This window comes from Vipera berus, assembly GCF_964194415.1.
Source record: "Vipera berus genome assembly, chromosome: 1".
Lineage (NCBI taxonomy): Eukaryota > Metazoa > Chordata > Lepidosauria > Squamata > Viperidae > Vipera > Vipera berus.
In genome coordinates this window covers 304,268,388-304,287,019 of record NC_138202.1, presented here as the reverse complement: position 1 = coordinate 304,287,019, position 18,632 = coordinate 304,268,388, and positions in this window count along the sequence as shown.

Below are 18,632 nucleotides of genomic sequence, written 5' to 3'. Positions count from 1 at the left end.
ACCCTGAATCACAACATCATCTCCGTTTCAAAGCCGAAGAGCCAGCGCTTGTCCGAGGACGACTCCGTGGTCATGTGGCCGGCATATACTAGATGCCAAAGGCGCACGGAACGCTGTTACCGTCCCACCATAGTTGTCCCTATTTTTCTACTTGCATTTTTACGTGCTTTCGAACTGCTAGGTTGGCAGAAGCTGGGACGAGTAACAGGCGCTCACTCTGTTATGCGGCACCCGGGATTCGACCCACTAAACTGCCGACCATCTGATCGACAAGCTCAGTGTCCTAACCCACTGAGCCACCACGTCCCTTGCATAGGTGTACATATTTTTAATTTCACTAGATGAGGGAGTTCACAGATCGTTTTAAGCGCTCCCCTCTTCTGCTGCATGCACTTCAATGAATGAATGAATGAATCTTTATTGTCAAAGTACAACTATGTATACATTGAGATTAGCTGAGCCTCCCTTTGTGCTCCCACCCCTCAACACACAGTGACAACAAACCCTCCATCTTACTACACCATGTGAACCAACTACACCACACACCGGCCTCCCAAGTCAATTCTGCATAAAATTCACAAAAGTTATTTCTCATTCAAAAGCCTAACAGCCCACGGATAAAAGGTGTTTTTCAGCCTGTTGGTGTGGCTGGCTATACTCCTATATCTCCTACCCAATGGTAGGAGAGTAAAGAGATACCGTCCAGGGTGTGAGTCCCTGAGAATTTTCCTCACTCTTCCAAGGCAACGAGCCCTGGTGATGTCATCCAGTGGTGTCAGGGAACAGCCCACAATGTCTTGTGCTGTACTCACCACCCTTTGTAATACTTTCCTATCTGCGGCTGTCAGACCAGCATACCAAACCACAGTACAGTATCACCCTGTAGCTGTAGGCTGACATAAAAATGGACCACCTTAACATTCTGGGGAAAAGTATTTGAGGCGTCTGCCTGTCTGTGGTAAATAGTCACATAAGGGGATGCATCACACGCAGTACAAACTGGCAAGTTTTCATTAAAGTGCGTGAGCACTGAATTTGAGGACAGTAGTGCTTTTACCACCTTAAAACTGTTTTCTTGCACCTTGGTCCACTTCCATGGGGTGTTCTTGTCTAAGAGCTGGTGTAATGGCTCTGCCACTGTGGCCTTGTTAGGAAGGAATACATGGTAAAAATTTAGGAGACCCAGGAATGCCTGGAGCTCTCCTTTAGATCTGGGGCTTGGTGCCAGCTGAATTGCCTTCAGCTTGGACTCTGCAGGATGGATGCCTTTGGCATCCATATGGAACCCCAGGAATTCAGTGGAATGGAGTCCAATTTTGCATTTTTCCTTCCTCAGCTTGAGTCCTGCTGTGTGAAACCGCTGAAGGATGGCTTTGAGCCGCCTTGCCAGGACCTCAGTGGACTCTCCGGTGATGAGTACATTGTCAAAATAGGGGCAGACCCCCGGAATACCCTTGAGCGTATGCTCCATTACTCCCTGGAAGATTCCTGGGGCTATGCTAACCCCGAATTGGAGGCGCTTGACCTTAAAAGCCCCCCTATGTGTCACAATTATTTGTGCTGTCGCTGTAGCCTCATCCACTCTTAACTGCTGATAGGCCTGTGCCAAATCTAACTTAGCAAACATGCTACCCCCTTGCAGCAATGCCAAAATGTGGCTAACAACTGGCACCGGGTACGCATGCTGCTGCAGTGCCCGGTTAATGGTGCACTTGTAATCAGTGCAAATCCTGATCTCCCCATTGGCCTTAAGTGGCGTAACAATAGAAGTTTCTCACTCCCCACCATCTACGGGCTGTAGTACCCCCTGACTGACCACCTTGTCCAGCTCTGCATCAATTTTGTTCTTTAACGCAAAAGACACACAACAGGGCTTAACCCTAATTGGCGTTACGGAGGGATCAAGCTTAAAGGTTATCGGAGGGCCCTTATACTCTCCCAGGCTTGTGTTAAAAACATTTGTGAATTCCTCGCATACTGATGCCAGGTTCGCTGCTTGTGTCCGGTGAATTCTGGTTACTTGAATGCCCAGTGCATCAAACCAATCAAGACTAATGAGGCTTGTTCTCTGGCCCTCCACCACAATGACATCTAGGCCCCCGAAAACCTCTTGAATTTTACGGCCAAAGTGGCCTCGCCCTTGACGGCTACTCGGGAATTCTGGAAGTCTTAAAATAATATCAGACGGCTGAAGTTTGGCCCATCTCTTGCTGCGGCTGCAAACAAACTGGAAGGTCTCAAGGGAAATAATGGATACAGCTGAACCAGTGTCCAGTTCCATTCTGCAAGGAACGCCTTGCAGCTCGACTTTTCAAGCCATCATAAGTGCATTTATCATTTTTATCTCTTGTAGGATCATGCATTGCTTGTTCAAAATGATACACAAGGGATTCAAAATTATTCCATACAACCAAAACTGTACGCAAACTAGATGACACCCATCGGGTACTTAAAATTCTTCCAATTTTCATCAGCTCAGTCCCCAGTAATTCTGCACATGAATGCAACTCTCTGCTATTCTTTGGTGAAACATGGTATATGACATACAGTTTATCAATAAATGATTGGAATCTATTTATTCCTGAAGTTTCCTTGGCAGTATCACCTACTGATAATTCTAGTCTGTGATTAGCACAATGCCAAACTATAATAGAAGGAAAACGTTCTGACAGCAATTTTTTCACTCCACTTTTACATCCCATCATCACAGCGGCGCCATCGCATGCCAGAAAAATCAAATATTTTTTCAAATAATCTTCTGTCATCCCATAAGAGTAAAGACATTGGAGTAAGGAATCAAATATTTCTTCTGCTATTACTTTTTCAAGTTCTACCAAGTCCAAAAACAAATTTACTGGTGAATTCATTCCCATACCTTCGATACAGCATCGAACAAATACTATGAGGGTAGTTTTTTTGCTTATTGTGGTTGATTCATCAATTATAAATGGAATTTTATTATTGGATTAAACAATTTCTTTAACCACAGTTTTCCTCATTTCTTCACTTATATGATTAACAATATATAATCTTAAAGGGCTTGCCATTGTGATAGAAGATTGCTACCACTACTCCAGGGTTTGGCTAATTTAAATATGCATAGCATAATTAGATTTATTATTGCTGCTAAAGCTATGGATTACGGATTCACATTTCCCATGGATTGTCTTCTGTCCATGGGAGGGAAGCTTGGTAGATTCTAAATTTCATAATTTTAGTTCTTCCTTTGTGGCAGGGTATATATGAGAACAAGCTGCAAAGGTCTTTAAAAACATGTTTCTCACATATTTATATTTTTGAATCATAAATATTAAATCTTTTTTCTTTCCAATGATCCAAACTAATGCTTTAGAAATATAATTTCCAGTTTTAGCTACAGTAAACAAGCAAATTACACTAAAGCTAAATTTAACATTACTTGTTAAAGATATTTACTATATTTCAGAATTAGTATTCTTTCACTCACAATCTTATTCCTATTCAATTTGGCTGATTTTAAAATGTGATGTAAAATCATAAGCACATAAAAAGAAAACAGAAGAAACAGCTGCAAATTAACTCAACAGTTCTATGCTTAGCAACATTTCCATTTAATCAAAGTCCTTGCTCTTTCCAAAGCTATTTCAGGGTTTACTTTCTATATACACAAACAATGGGAAATGAGTTTCTGGGCTGGTTCAAATTTTTTACACATTCCAAAAATTTCAGGTAATGTATCTGTTCCATATAAATATAAAAGCATGATAGGCTCTGTATTTGTACAATGGCCGATTATCTTAGTGAGCAGAAACGTGGATAACTACAAACAGAAGTTGCAAGCCCTCTCAGAGTCATCCTGGTGAGATAGTCAGCATATAAATTTAATAAATAACTTTTTTTTTCAAATGCCCCTATCAGGAATTGAATTTGAATGAAGTTTCAGAAAAGCAAATGTTCTGTGCTGGTGGTACTAAGCTCCCAAAGATCTAGCATGGGATAAATGAATTCTTCCTAATAAAAATAACTTCCTGCCTTTTTCTAATCATCATTTCTTCCCTACAGCAATTTGAAAAGTAAAACAAAGTGAAAAAAACCACTACTCCCTCCATGCAGGGAAAATTTCCTTGAGTCATACTTGGATATCCTATTTGCAAATAATATCTTACTTACCTACTTGAGATGGTGTAGTTGGGGATCAGGGAGGAGTGCAATGTTCCTGCCTTCACTGCAACATTTGCCTGCCAGGTCTTTTGGCAAGCTCAGCAGCAATTCCTATTGGCTTCCAAAAGCCAATAGCATAGCTGACTCAGGAATTCTGGGAGTTGAAGTCCATGAGTCATAAAAGAGCAAAGCCTGCAATAGGCTTAAGCCAATAGCAGTGCAGCTTGTGCAAAAGCTTTTTTTGGGGGGGCAAAAAAAGCTGCCAGAACACCGTTCTGAGTGTTCTATGAGAAAAAAAGCCCTGGCGAAAAGTTTTTGTTGGAGCTCTATGCTCCTGAGTCTGCAAACAAGACGAAGTCTTTCTTCCAAGTCTGTAAACTGACAAAGACGATATGCCTGCCTCAATGTTGCGATGAACTCTGTGGCCGTCTTGCCGGGTTGTTGTTCTCACTGTTCAAAGGCATGCCTCTACGCTATCACCAGCAGCTTTGATTGAAAATGGTTGCTGAACCGTTTCTTCAGGTCCGCATAAGTAATGAACTCCAGCTGTGCCAGTGCGACCAAGTTCTCAATGATGTTGAATGTTGCAGGCCCACACACACAGAGGAGTGTTGCGGCCTTCAAACCATCTTCAGCAACTTGATTTGCCCGGAGGTAGTTCTCCACCCTCGAAATGTAGGATCACCATCTGTCCAGGTGCGTGACATCAAATTCTTCGAGCTTTCCAACTTTCGCCATGGTGAGAAGTCTTTGTGGCTCATGGCTCGCTTCTTCGTAGGCCCTGGGACTGATCCTCAGGGTGGGGTGGTCTCCAGCATGGCTTGCTAGGCAGACTGAGGATGGGGGGAAATGCTGTCCCTACCAGACGGTGTGCTAGTCTCACCCCCTAGTGACTTCAGGCTCTTACAAAGAACCAGCATCCCATCCTCATATTTCCTCAAAGGATATTAAAGAGGCAGAAAAGCGTGCCCAGTTTTCTTAATAGCCCCAAGTCTCCCTCCCCCAAGCAGAAACCAGCTCTATAGAAATGCAGATGTAAATCCAGGAAGGTTGGAGCTAGAAGATTAAGAAGACAAAGACACCTAAAGTCCACATACCCCACCCAAACTCTAAGATGGGACATAATAGGATTAACCCACAGATGCCAAGGGCACACCCAGACTCAGGTCAGAATACATGACATAGGAAATAGCCTCAAACAGGAACAGGAAACAACTTCAAACAAAAGGCTCAAGAGCAGGGGTGTCAAACTGCCGGCCCGCAGGCCAGACACATCATCCAGAAGCCGCGCTTACCCCACTGCCAGCAATGGCAAAACCATCCCGATACATTGCATGATGTCACCTGACATCGTGAGTTTGACATGTCTGCTCAAGAGGGTATAAAAACCCACTCCCTACATGTGCTCAGCCCATTTCTCCTCTTTCTTCCAGAGCCATCTTTCTGTCTGGCTCTCTTTAATAAACTGCAACCTTCTTTCTAAAGCAGTTGCCATGTTGTTTACCCCCGGCTTGGACTGAACCATGATGAAGACTTTTCCTTCAACAAGCTATTACAGGAGAACTGCACAATTCCCTCCAGTCTGAGGGGCACATTTGGTCCTTGATTGGCATGTTGCAATTGCCATGCAAAAGATTGATGGGGTGGGCAAAGTCAAATTACAATTTCAAATGTAACCAATTGTTTTTAGAAATCTTTGCTGCACTTGTGTAGTTTTTGCTTCTCTGACAGTATATAAATACAGGCAGTCCTCAACTTACAACCATTCGTTTAGGGACCATTCAAAGTTACACTACAGGAAAAAAAAGACTTGTGACTGGTTTTCACATTCACAACTATTGCAGCATCCCTGTGGTCACATGATCAAAATTTCTGCACTTGGCAACTGGCATGTATTTTTTATCTATTAAATTTGTTTGCTGCACATTTTTCTTAGAGGACATGTTTTTATGACAGTTGTAGTGTCCTGGGATCAGGCAATCGCCATTTGTAACCTTCATAGATGGCTTCCAACAGGCAAAGTCAATGGGGGAAGCCAGATCCCTTAACGTTCACATGATTCACTTAACAACTGCTGTGACTTAACTGAGGTAAAAGGTCATAAAATGTGGCACAACTCACTTAACGGTCTTGCTTAGCAATGGAAATTTGGAAATAGGATGCTTTACTCATTATAGCACAGGTCCCCAACCTTTTAGGCACCAGTTCCGTGGAGAGAGGTTTTTCCACGGACCAGAGGGTGCATGGTTTTGTGTGCTACCTGCATCTTGCGGATGGGGCTTTGCTTGTTTGTGCGGACTGGTTGCTAGCATGCCGCAGCCTGGTACTGGTCCACGGACCAGGGGTTGGACCCCTGCATTATAGCAAAGAATAACATCTTTTTTGTGACATGACCTAATCAATATTGAATAAGAAGGATGGGGGTGGAGGTGTCAGTTAACTAACACTATGAATGATGCTATGCAAAATATGGACATTGTTGCAAACCTTGCATAAATCACTTTTTGTGTGCCTAGTATGAAGGTAGATTCAGAATTAAATAGGATGTTGGGACAGTTGATTTAATAACATAGAGTGGCATGTCTATCCAAACTATCAAAGTGCCAGACAACTGATTTACTGTAGATTTTTACCTATACGTTATAAAAAAGTGCTTTTCATTCAGCTGTAGCTACAGTATGTATGAAAAGGTGCATTTGTATTCAAGGAGTCTGTAAAACTCAAAAGCTGTAGCCAAAGAAAATACTGCTTGCCAGGGTTTGTGATTTTGCATATGGAATTTTGGTAGTGCAGTTTGCACATCTATCTGGTATAGTTCTCTTGTTCACAATGCATTTTTCTATTTGCTCATCTGTACAGCCATGAACATTTAGCCTCTTTCCTGAACAATTTGCTACCAAACATCCAGGCACATGGAACCAAGACTATGAGCTGATCAGAGTTGCTTCTTTATTGTTGCTTGCCTATTTACAAGAATCTTGCCAGACTGATTATATTCTCTTGGAAACAGCCAGAGAAAGGCACCAGGATTTTATTTTATTTATTTTATTTATTTATTTTGGAGCTGGGGAATGTTTGGCCTTTATCTCTTCCTTTCCTGCAAGGACTCCAACCTTGCAAGTATTTTGACTCCTCTCCGATTTTAGCTGGAGATTCCACCACAAACTATGTTCTCTTCTCATTTTAAAAATGAATCCTGGAGAATTAGGTAATTATTTCCCCATACCTGCTTTGAAACAAAACAAGTAAGCAGCAAATGTTGATTGGTTATCATTTCTGGGTTCTTTTTTGAAAATCTTAACAGTTTAGTCAGTCATGTAGATTATTAATGTAAAAATATTCCTGAAAATCACAAATCTTATCTTTTAAATAATGTGAGGAATTGTAGCGGATTTCTTTCCAGTTGTATCATTTATACAGCATATCTGTTTTTTGTTTTGTTTTGTTTTGTTTTAAAAAGACATCCTGTGAAACTGAGTTGAATGCTTTCTTCATTATCTTCTTTTTATGCAGATCTTCTATTTCTGGCCAAGCATCCTGTATGCAAATTGTTTGTTAGGCAGGCCTGTGTGTAGAAAAGGAGGCAGATGGTCCAATAAATCTTACCATACCTGCTTTTCCAACTCTAAATACTCAAATTAATAAAAAGATCCTGGATCACACATATCACTAAGCTGGAATATGATTTTGTATTATGACTTCTTTATTGCCATGGATTCCTGTATCACACTAGACCAATCTTTGCAAGCAATAAGGGAATGACTAGAGTCTAATTCTCAGATGCATTTTTTCCAATTGAGTAACTGAAACGTCCTTGCTATGCGGAGTAGAAAAAAATCCACTTGGATTTATGTTTAATTAAATGTCAGTTATAATTTTTGGCATATACATATCTTCACAGAGGGTCTCCAGAATGGTGATTTATTTCCTCCTTCAACAGTCTCTGTGACAAACCATTGTAATCCAATCTGTCATTATCAGAGATGACTTTGTGCTTAATGACTAAGAAGAAACAGGGAGGCTGGCAGGATACCACATTTACTTAGATTTATTTTCAGAATTAGCTAGCACTTCCTTAAGCTCAAATAATTTTATTTCAGAGTCAGAGAATATATGTGTCTAGTTCAAAAGAGGTAAATAGGAGATGTGGACTACATTTCCATTATAAAATAAACTGAACTGTTTCCACCTACATATTTTGATTCTGACAATTATGTGAGCAGAATTTCATGTGTATAGCTATTCTCTCTCACTTCCTTTGTGTGTTTTCTGAAGGGACATGAATGTTTAAATGTAGCCATGAAAGAACTAAATTATGTCAGAATGTATAAATTGGTGTCATTTAGGTTTTGTGGGTACATATCAAAGAAGAAATCCATTTGTTGGAGACAGCTACATGTTACACTCCAGTGAATGATGATAATGAGAAAAAAAGAGATGGGTTTTGCAATAGTGCAACATTATGAAGAAATGCAATCCTGAGGAAAAAATATTCTGTTAGATGACCAGAATGGATGGGCAGGAGAAAGATGACACTACAGAAAAAGTGATTATGCCATTTGGAAACCCTGAGTGAACAAGGATGGTGCTGTTTGGTATTTTAGATAAAGTAAATGTTTGTTTAAAATATATGATTTCAGCATAGAAATGAATTTAAATCTAAAAATACTACTGATTCAGTTGCTCATAGTGAAAAAATTAGAAAATTAGTGAAGAATGTAAGAGTAATGAGAAATTCCAAGACCATTGTTGCTAACATCATACCATAAATTTGGGGGGAAAGTGGATTTGAAAAAAAGGAAAGAACTGAAAGAAGAATCACCACAGAAAGAGTCCTACATGAAAAAGTAGATAATGTAAGAGGAGAGCAATATTTTGTCGTACTAAGTCACAGGTCTGTTAGCACCTTTTCTGACAAATAAATGTTATAAATGTTAGTTGAAAAAGTTACTACCAGGTTCTTGTGGAAGCCTCTGTTTCAACAGATTGAACAGAATGAGGATGCAAAGAATGCTGAATGCAGGTGGGTAGATACAAAAGACTGAACAGCTTGAAAGGAGTGGGTTGGGTCATATACAAGGAATGAGGATTAAATCACAAAATGAACACATGAAGAAAGATTGGATTGAGGGAAAAGGTAAAATTGAAAAATTTATGCTTGGATAGAATTGATGAGAATCTCAGAGACAAAAAAGGATGAGAAGTTTAAAGAACAAAAGGCCATGAATGATGAGGTATACGGAATATGATGCAAACAAGGATTGTTTGCAAGGTTAAAAAGTATGAAAGAGGAATGATGAATGCTGTTGATTTAAACTAAATGTAGTTTATTTCTTGTGTCATGCTTTCAAAGTTTTTTGGCTTACAATTCCATACTTCATTTCTGTGCTTGACATGACACTATTTAGCCTGAAAGGAAATAAGAATAGAATAGAATAAAGCTGGAAGGGATCTTGGAGGTCTTCTAATCCAGTCCACTGCTCAAACAGGAAAACCTATACCATCTCAGACAGGTGAATGTCCAGTCTCTTCTTAAAAAACTCCTGTGATGGAGCGTCCACAATTTCTGGGGGTAAGCTGTTCCACTGGTTGATTGTCCTCACTGTCAAGAAGTTTCTCCTTAATTCCAGGTTGCTTCTTTCTTTGTTCAGTTTCCAACCATTGTTTCTCATCCTTCCCTCTGGTGCTTTGGTGAACAACCTGGCCCCCTCTGCCTTGTGGCAGCCCCTCAGATACTGGAACACTGCTATCATGTCTCCCCTATTTCTTCTTTTCTTTAGACTAGCCAAACCCAAGTCCCGTAGGCGTTCTTCATACGTTTTAGTCTCCAGGCCTTTGATCATCTTAGTTGTTCTTCTCTGAATTTTTTCCACACACTCAACATAGCAGTATTCCAGGTGTGGTCATACTAGGGTTTTATAAAGTGGTTATAATACTTCACGTGATCTTGATTCTATGCCTCTGTTTATGCAACTCAGGATTGTATTAGGTTTTTTGGTTGCTGCTACACACTGCTGGCTCATAGTCAAGTGATCGTCCACTAGGACTCTAAGGTCCCTCTCACAGTTACTGTTTTTAAGCCAGGTCTTGCCCAATCTGTATTTGTACCTTTGGTTTTTCCTGCCTAAATGTAAGACTTTGCTTTTCTCCACATTGAAACTCATTTTGTTGGATAGGACCCATTGTTCAAGTTTGTCAAGATTTTTTGGATCCTGAGTTTGTCTTCTGGGGTGTTGGCTACTCCTGTCAGTTTGGTGTTATCTGCAAATTTGATGAGTTCCCCTTCAATTCCCTCATCTAAGTCATTGATGAAGATATTGAAGAGTACTGGACCTAAGACGGAACCTTGTGGTACCCCACTGCTTACTTCTCTCCATGTGGATGTAGTGCCATTGAGGACTACTCGTTGAGTACAATTTGTTAGCCAGCTACAGATCCATCTGGTGGTGATGTTGTCTATTCCAACTTTTTCTAGCTTACCAAGGAGTAGGTTGTGGTGTACCTTGTCAAATGCCTTACTGAAATCTAAGTATACTATGTCCACTGCGTTTCGCTGGTCTACTAGTTTAGTCACTTTATTGAAGAATGAGATGACTTTGTTTGCTTCTAGTTGTTTGCAGATCTGTTTTTTGATTATCTTTTCTAGTATCTTCCCAGGTATTGATGTTAAACTGATTGGTCTGTAGTTTCCTGGGTCCGTTGCTTTTTGCTTTCTTGAAGATGGGGACCACATCAGCCCTTTTCCAATCCTCAGGTACTTCTCCGGTGCTCCAGGATTTATGAAAGATGTGGTACAATGGTTCTAAGATAACATCTGCCAGCTCCTTCAGAACTCTGGGATGTAGCCTGTGGGGTCCCAGTGATTTATATTCATCAAGGTTGGATAGGTGTTCCCTTACCATTTTCTTGCTTATTTTAATTTTAGTTCCTAGTATGTCTTTTGCAATGGTTTTTTTGGTGTGTTGGTATGCAGAAATGCTTGCATTTAGCCTGACTACCATTTAAAGTGCTAGCAAACAATGTTTAGAACAAACTAGCAGAGGGGCTGATGAAAAGAGAAGATCTAGGTCTGCTTTACATTTCTCTTATTTTTAAGCTCATCCAGGCTTGTTCCAATAAATTAACATAACTATTTGAATTGTTTCATTTTTGGGATGTATATTTAGCTCCATCTCTGGACTTTTAGGGATGCGGTGGCTCAGTGGGTTAGGACGCTGAGCTTGTCGATCAGAAGATCGGCAGTTTGGCGGGTCGAATCCCGGGTGCTGCGTAACAGAGTGAGCGCCTGTTACTCGTCCCAGCTTCTGCCAACCTAGCAGTTCGAAAGCACGTAAAAATGCAAGTAGAAAAGACCACTACGGTGGGAAGGTAACAGCATTCCATGTGCCTTTGGCGTCTAGTCATGCCGGCCACATGACCATGGAGACATCCTCAGACAAGCACTGGCTCTTCGGCTTTGAAACAGAGATGAGCACCAGCCCCTAGAGTTGGAAACGACTAGCACGCATGTGTGGGGGAACCTTTACCTTTACCTGGACTTTTGTTAAAATTATTATTTTTTTGTTTTCTCTCTCTTTATAGCCAATGTTGTTTTAAACCTTTTAGATTGTAAAGACTTTTGCTCATTGTTTGTTACAGATCTTATTCACATTTTAAAGATTTAAACAGGAAAGAGGAACAACTCAAGAGCAGATACGTGTGTTGGCAAGATCAGAAAATGTTCTTCATGCAGTCAATATTTAGGATTGCAAGATATTGTAACCCAACTGGGTACTTCTTCAGAGAAAGCAAGTGACTAGTAATTAAGAATATTATTTAATACAAGACTCTTATGAGTTTCATGCTGTACAGCAACTTTTCTCAGTCATAGAACTGATACTATCATGATTTCCAGCGTGATTATGTTTTATAACATACAATGAAGCTTAACAGAATTTAGAAAATTATTTCAATCTTTCTTGAGGACAATTACAGCTAGGGACTTCTAAATTTCTTAATATTCAATTGTATCTATTCATGTTAGCATTTTATTATTTTCCACCAATGCAATGTTGTAAAGAAATAATGTGGAGGATCTCAGGAGGCTTGTGTCAGCCAGCAGAATAAATCCCTGAAAACTAAATGGGAGTGGAGGTGGAGAAGCCAGCAAAAGAGGTTAACAATGGGCTGGATATGATCAGGAAATGCAGAGAAATGTGTTGTCTCCAATGCACACTTAAGATAAATCATCTGGGCAGTAGTTTGGAATAACACAGACTGTTCTAAAACACCATGCCTCCAGAACAGTATACACACACACACACACACACACACACACACACACACACACACACACCCCGAAAAACCGCATAAAACACACAATGGGAGAGGAGAAACATATGCAGAGATTCAACACATTACTTTCTGTCACAGAAAAATACAAATACAAAAATACAAATCTAACTGTATGCTGTCACCACAGCTGGTAAAGAGGTCACAAAGAATTGCAGAAACTATGCTCTTCATTGTTTCCTTACCTTGTTATTTTTTTCCAACACAACAGAATAATGGAGATAAATCATATAAAGGGAGTCAGGACTCACTCTGTTTGCCAGTCATTAGGATAACTCTCTGAGAACTGAAAGAACGGGATGAAATGTAGAATAAAAGAAGTCAGCAATAAATGTGCAAATAGTCTGGTTGATTAATAGATAATACTGTATGTGTGCATGCAATTTTAATACAAGTTCATTTCCATATGATTAAGTTATACAGAAATATAACTTCTGAATCTGGCAACATCTTTCCAATTAACTCCCAACTTTGGAGAGCAGGCAGGCTTTTAAAGAAATTAAATAATGAATAGACCTCATGCTTGTTGCATCCTTTTGTTTTCCTAACAAAGGATAATTTCATCCATGAAAGGCCTTGAAGGACATCAGTGAAGTTTATAGTAACGGAGATTAAAAAAGATTTCTTGAACAAATATTAAGAGCATGAGGCTAGTTTACTTTAAAGAAAGAAAGGTTGGAGCCATTAGATTGATCAAATACAAAACAATCTGGGTCTCCTTGGAAGGAAAAAAAATCAAACAAATAAAAAGTTCAGTTTTGCAAGGGCAAATGAGAGCAAAGATTAAGTACTTTAGCTAATCAAGGTTAGTTAAAAGTTCATATCGGTGGAAATTGCTCAGCTGCTCAAAGAGTGTCTAATCCTGTAAGACATAAAGAAAGACCTATAACAAAATGCCTCTCTGTAGAAAGCTTCTTACATAGGACCCTCCATTTCACCTCTATTCTCCCCATTTTTCAAAAGGGCCACCACCAGGCTCTTTTCTGGAGCTTGCCTATTTCCTTCAAAGGCTTTATATTTATTCAACCTTTGCGGTTCTTCTATTTCCCTTCCCTGTAAATGTGCATTTTGGGATTGTGTGTGCATTTCTGGCAAAATAGCCTAAACAATAGAAATAAAGGAAACACTGGACTCTTGGGGAAAAGCTGGGAATGGAAACCAGAATGATGCATAGAATCCTAATAATTCAATAAAACTGTATTTCCCACTGAGCAGATTATTTGTTCTTGTTATGTTTATTTTTTTACTAAAGTTGGAAAAGCTGCCGAATGCAAGCAACATAAAGATTTTTTTTGCTTTTTGAAAACAATCTTAACTGAATTCAGACACAAGTCTTTCTGAAAATAGATGTAAATAAATGTAGTAGATCTAAGTTAGTGACTGAATTCATATATTGAGCTAAGTCATAGGTTGGATAAACTATTTTTTTAATACATTGCAGTTGGTAAGTAGAAATCAAGGAGTATTAATTACACAAAAGATGACAAACACATTAAATTAATTACAATAAGGAAACAAATTCTGTTCCCAGTTCATTTTTTAAATATACTAAATTGGTGTAATTGGAAGAAGAAATAATTTTGAGGAACAGGAGAAAGGACTCCAATCAAGACTATGCTCTGATAAAATAAATCTGAGTCCAGGTCAGAACTGTAACCTAAGAAAATATCTTAGGCAAGCCTTCCCCCCCACACCCCCAGATTTCCTGAAGATAAAGGAATGGATGGAGAAGCAGGTTCATATTTGCAAAATTCTGTTACTATAACTTTATACTGTAATAAAAATAATATTCCTATGAATGACTTTGGTTTCCTAATCTTTTCTACCTTGAAAGGCTGCCAGTTATGTCTTGCTATTTGCTGCCTGTGCTAAATTTATTGTATGTCTGAATTTCCACATACATGTTTTTATTTATTTCCAATTACGCTCCTCCACTTTGGAGGAAAAGTTATCCAGGCGTTAGAAATGGAAACAGCAAGCGATAGTCACAAGCTACAAAAAGATTGCAGAATAGTCAAGACAACATCACTTCTTGGCTGTCTCCTGACTGTTGTATTTTTTTAAATGAAAAGAGAAAAGGAAAATCCTATTGTCACACGTTAGCCATGAGACAATAACATTGAATTGAATTTACACAACAGAAGAGATTTATCTCATGTACAAAAGTGACCATAATTTGCGCCTCTTCTTTGCTTTGTTATCTAAATAAATAAATAAGGAAAATATCTGGCTACAAATGTTAATCAGATCTCCATTTGAAAAAAAGGATGTAATTGTTGTGTAGTGGGTTCTGGAGAGTAGGAAGGACGCCAGGCCGATGAGTACAGCATAACAGCTCTTTATTAGGTGGAAGTGACCATACTGGGGAATAGGGGTTACCTGCACTCTTTATATACCTGGCCAGTACCTGGCCAGTACCTGGCCAGGTACACATCCAACCAATCGGATTGAACCTCTGTTTCCCGCCAAAACTGCTTCCCGCCAAAACAGTTACAGTTCAACGCCTCCTGGTGGTGACTCTTATACAAATGCTTTAGGTGTTCCTTTAAGCCTAATACATAACAGTAATAAGACTGAAAAACGTGCAAAGGAGAACAGCCAAAATAATTAGGGGGACTGAGCACTAGAGAAAGCTATGTAGAATATCTTCAATTCTTTTGCTTAGGAAGGCATGATCAAGATGTATGAAAGCATTTGTGGCATGTAGAAAGTGGCTAGGAAGTTTTTCTTCTTATCTCTAGTCACTAGGACTAAGGATCCTCCAATTAATGCTGACCGGAAAGAGCCTCAAAACAGAGAATGAAGCATTCACATAGCACATGTAAAATGCATTAGCACAAAATACAGCGATGGCCACTAATGGATGACTTTAGAAGGGAATTGAATATATTCCTGGAGAACAAATCTATCAGCGGATATTAGTCTTGAAGATTCAGTGTTTCCACTGGATTGGGCAGGAGGCCCCCAAATAATAATGGCCTGTCAGCAATGGTGAGAGAAGGATATGTTTCCATTTTTGGCTTAAAATGGAAACACAGTTGGCTAATATGGCTACTATGTGTGAAAAGTGTTGGCCCTTGAACTAATTGAACTAGTTCAGCTAAAGAGTCTTCTTATATTCTTCAGAAGGTCAGAAAGAAAAGAGCGTGTGTTTATCCTACAGTAAGATCAATGTAGGGAAGAACACACTACTGTTTCTCAAATTATGTTGTTGGGATCACAGTACTGGGTTACCAGGTAATCTTGTCCACTTCCCTTTCTACAGGTAGGGCATATCAAGTCTTGTTTTCACAATTCCTATCACCTTCAGATATTAATTAACATAAGATTACCCACTAGTCAAGTATGAGGTATTATTTATATACAGCTTTGTACATTTTTCTTTTTATCATCTAATTCAACTTTCTTTTATGTAAACATGCAAATATATCATGTAGTCTATTAACATACAAAATTAAATGCTATTTGCTAAATATATATACAAAGAAATAAATTAATGGCAAATGTCCAATTTAAACCTGATACAGTACATAGTGCACAAAAATGCTCCTTTATTTAGAAGCACTTGAATTCAGTGACTTTCTTTTGATCAGTCTCAACCTTTCTTCTGAGATGGTATCTGATTGGGATCCTTTCTTCTTGATTTTCAAGTACTGCACTGAAAGAAGGCTGCTGAGAGATTAATCTGACTGACTAGGTCTAGACTGAGTACAAGGGATGGAACAGACATTTCAAATCAAGGCCTGTTTTAAAAGTTGAAGTCTGCACGACAGGAAATGCCTCCACTTCTTAGACTAAAATATCTAAAAATATTTTATCCTAACTCAGAAACTTTTGGGTGTGTATGGATTTGCTTATTGGAAAAGAATTGAAATTCACTTGGATTCAAGGTAGATAATCTGTTTTTGATTAAGTGTCACCAAGAATCCAGTAACTGTTGGGTAGCAAAAGGTGATGAAGCATTGTATTGTATAGTATTATACATTTGTTTTGCAATTCAGTTTGCGCTGGACATTTGAAGAAGTAATAATTTGTTTCCTTAGTTATGTGCTCCATTTGGCATTTGCTAAGTTTCAGTAATATTAGGAAAGTTTTCAGAAGATGCCACACTAGTTATGCTCATTCTGAACCATACAAATTAAGTACTTATATGAATGAGAAAATCAAACTGATCAGCCATATACAAAAAGACATTGGCAAAATGCAGTAACGTCAAACAAATCTGTCACAAAATGAAATCAAATTATTTCTTTTTCTCCACAACTAACTGGGAAGCTTTTTTACCCACTCAGAAGGCATAATGAACTAAAAAAAGCTTTGTGTACTTATGCCAAATGCACATTCAGTTTAATTACAATGCCACAAAAAAGTACAATCTTATTTAATGGCAGTACCACGCTTGGCATTATATGTGATATTTGAAAAGCTTTATATATTGCAGATTCTGGGCTCCATGCAATCTTCTGCTCAAAGTTGTAACATAGAAATCCAGCAGCCCAGAAACCTACTAATCTACCTCATGTAAAATGCAGGTTTGGCCTACATTTGTGCCTGGGCAAACTCAGTCCCTGTGTCTTATGCCTGCATTTTTCTAGCTTCTATTTAGGTTATGTCATCTTATCATCTTTTATACACAAACTTGCCAGCCTCCTTCCTTAATCATTCATCTACATGGCTCTCTTGACTGCTGCATTCCCCAGCCATTTCCCCAAGTTACTTCAGCCTTATTTGGCACTCTCTAAATGTGTCAGCTATAGATCTTGTTCTTACTCCAGCCAAAGCATCTGAAAAATTCCAGATTGTGAAACATGATCTGAATTTCTTTCCTGGAACCACTGATGCTTTGCATTTGTTTCCTGCATTACCTTGATGTAGAAGAGCTGTTTCAGATTACTGGCATTTTAATGTTTCAGCTTCACTTTCTGAATGCTATATTACTACTATAGTTAGATAAAATCATTGACATCATAAGAGAGTTTCTGTAATAAAGAACTCTTAACCTGGATTATTTCACTGCCTTAGTAGTGCTCCATCTTTTAGTGATGCTCTGTTGTAAAGGCAACCATGCTAGGTAGCCATTTTGCCAGCTCCAGTGGATGGAAAATGCATGCTCGTTGCCTAGCAACCAGAGCCAGTATAAGCCAGTATCAGAAAGGGAGTGCAACCTACCATTATTCATAAGTATGCATCTAAACTGATTAAGCTGTAGGCCATTTACAAGGGTGCATATATGACCGCTGCAAAAACATACTCTATGTCTTTCCCACAAAATGGCAACTAAAGGGCAAAAAGACTAATGGAAAATGGAAGTATTTGAAGTGAGGTTGTTCAATTCAAAACATACAATCACCTGCTCACAGACATCTCAGGGAAATCTCTTCAGCTTGACATCGTGGTTGAGATTAATGAGAATGGAAGCAGAAAGTAAAGCCAACTTTGGAGGGGGGGGCACTTTGTCACTTTTTCCAATTGTATTCTGAAGAATCCCTTCAGAGCTATTTCACAGCAACTTCCAGTTAGTGTGTGAATTTCATTGCATATGCAAGGAACTCATTTTCCCTGAAAAAGAAAATTATACCTGTGTTTATTATCATATTCTCAGTTATCCAAGACAAAAGTTCTTTTTAGTTTTCATTCCAGGTAAATGTAGAATATTCTTATTTCTCCACTGCTGTTGGAGAAATGCCACTTATGCCACACACATACATCTCTCTCTCTCTCTCTCTCTCTCTCTCTCTCTCTCTCTCTCTCTCTCTCTCTCTCTCTCTCTCTCCCTCCCTCCCTCCCTCCCTCTCTCTCTCTCTTTCTCTCTCCATATTCTTCCCACACAGATCCCTTATGGAATGCACCCATTTGAAGTTACTTTTCTCTGCTAATTGTTTTCATCATCACATTCCTTCTGTATATGATAACTTTGATGTGAAACTTGTGACTTGCTGCAAACTTCTGCCCCATCATCTCCAGGGGATGGGAATAGTCTCCAAATATTTCTTCTTTGCTGCTGTTGCTTGCTACATTTTGACTTGCTGTATCTGAGCATTAACTTGGTGATATAGTTCTCTTTCCACTAAAAAAGAGAAATCTCCCATCCCTTGGCAAGTTTCTCCAGACCAATGTCCATCATCTTACTTGAACTGGTCCCAAAGCCACCTTCATACCAA